Source organism: Anopheles stephensi, unplaced genomic scaffold, assembly GCF_013141755.1.
Source record: "Anopheles stephensi strain Indian unplaced genomic scaffold, UCI_ANSTEP_V1.0 ucontig132, whole genome shotgun sequence".
In the NCBI taxonomy this organism is placed as follows: domain Eukaryota; kingdom Metazoa; phylum Arthropoda; class Insecta; order Diptera; family Culicidae; genus Anopheles; species Anopheles stephensi.
In genome coordinates this window covers 47,501-49,638 of record NW_023405050.1, presented here as the reverse complement: position 1 = coordinate 49,638, position 2,138 = coordinate 47,501, and positions in this window count along the sequence as shown.

Here is a 2,138-nt window from a genome sequence, read left to right as displayed (position 1 = left end):
TCCCAAAAAATCACTTATTCTCGAATATCTCGAAAACTACGTATCGGACAGGGGTCAACCAAGGTGTTTTAGAAAGGTCTTTACAAGCTCTATTTAATGAGCCATAGCGACTTTCAAGTGATTTTTTGACACTTTTTCGCATATCGGCATCCTTGGTTCCCATACTGGCCATAGGCCATAGGGCACCGAACGGCCAACTTTTGGTCCGGGGGTGAAATTTTTTTTTCACGAGATTTTGATGAAAATGGCTTCGGAACGCGTTTCTAATAATGAAAAGTGAAACCAAACAGTATTTGCGAAGAAAAAATTGTCCTATGAAAAAATCACTTTTTCTTAGGGTACGGGTCAAAAATTTTCTAAGTCCCAAAAAATCACATTTTCTCGAATATCTCGAAAACTACTTATCGGACAGGGGTCAACCAAGGTGTTTTAGAAAGGTCTCAACAAGCTCTAAATAATGGGCCATAGCGACTTTTTAGTGATTTTTTGACAAATTTTGTCATATCGGCATCCCGAGTTCCCATACTGGCCATAGGCCATGGGGCCCCGAACGAAAAAATTTTGGTCCGAGGGTCAAAATTTTTTTTCTCATAAATTTGTTCAAAACGCCGTCGGAACGCGCCTTAGATCATGAAAAGTGAAAAGAAACAGTATTTTGCAAAAGTTGGGGTGGCCTATGACTTACATGGCCACGTCCTAGGTCCGAGTTCCCGAGGTCGTGTTCTTCAGTGGCGGAAAAAATGGCCACTTGTGGGAGATGCAAAATGTTCATTTTGTATTATAGGGGACACACTATCGAAGCGAAAATTTCAGAAATGGCCTAAAACGTGAAGAAATGATGGGGTATGTACGAAAAGAAGGTTTTTATGGTCAAACGGTGAAAATTTTTTTTTTATGAAAAATTTTGGTCTCCCACCGTTCATGAATTTCTAGGACCAAAAATCGAAAAATTTGAAAACTTCACGATCGAAAGGGAAACGCATATGTGGTGTTCCTAGGTGTGTACGGTGTACGAAAAACGGGTTCACGATGAGATATCAGGCAAATAAGTGGACCTAAAGTGAGTTATACGGGTGAGACGAGGTGTCCAAAGACCGAAATAGGGGTACCAACTGAGAACGAAATGAAGGTCCCCGAAGTCGCCATACAAGTTATAGGAGGTGTCCAAAGTACGAAAAGAGTTCCATATTCGGCTGTTCCTACTATATGGTTCCCTGATTGCTGCTCCAAGGAGTAGTGAGGAAGTGTCCAAAGGTCTGTTGGGGGTATCGAGGTGATACCCTCGACGGACAATATGCACGAAAAGTGGTTCGATGATCTATCCTGTAGGTCGTACGGCAGCCATACCCGGCTGGAAGTACCGCGGTAATTCCGCAATAAAACGTTCGCCAGACGAACAAACAAATTGAATTAGCTCATCGTAGTGTACGGAAACGAAACGAAAATGTAAGGTGATTAGGGATCCGGGAGCAATCTCGCGATCCCATGGTTCGGTGTAAGAAATGATACGAAGTGTTCATAAGTCTCCTCTGGAGGCAGAACCATCGTAGCAAAGTTCGGGAACCCAAGGGTCACAAAAACTCGTAGGACGATATCCACGAATAATCGGGGACTTGTGGGGACTACCGTGCCCTGACAAGTCAACTACACCTTAACTGGTGATGGTCGTCCTACGGGGACCTGCGGGGAACAAAAGGGTCACAAAAACTCGTAGGACAATATCTCCGAATAATCGGGGACTTGTGGGGACCACCGTGCCCTGACAAGTCAACTACACCTTAACTGGTGATGGTTGTCCTACGGGGACCTGCCGGGAACCCAAGGGTCACAAAAACTCGTAGGACGATATCCACGAATAATCGGGGACTTGTGGGGACTACCGTGCCCTGACAAGTCAACTACACCTTAACTGGTGATGGTCGTCCTACGGGGACCTGCGGGGAGCAAAAGGAGTCAGAAACAATCGTAGGACGATATCCACGAATAATCGGGGACTTGTGGGGACTACCGTGCCCTGACAAGTCAACTACACCTTAACTGGTGATGGTCGTCCTACGGGGACCTTCAGGGAGCCGCAGTAAGTCGCAGGTCGTATGCGAGCCTTGATTGGTCCTGTTGGGGGCGTGCGGGGTGTAATG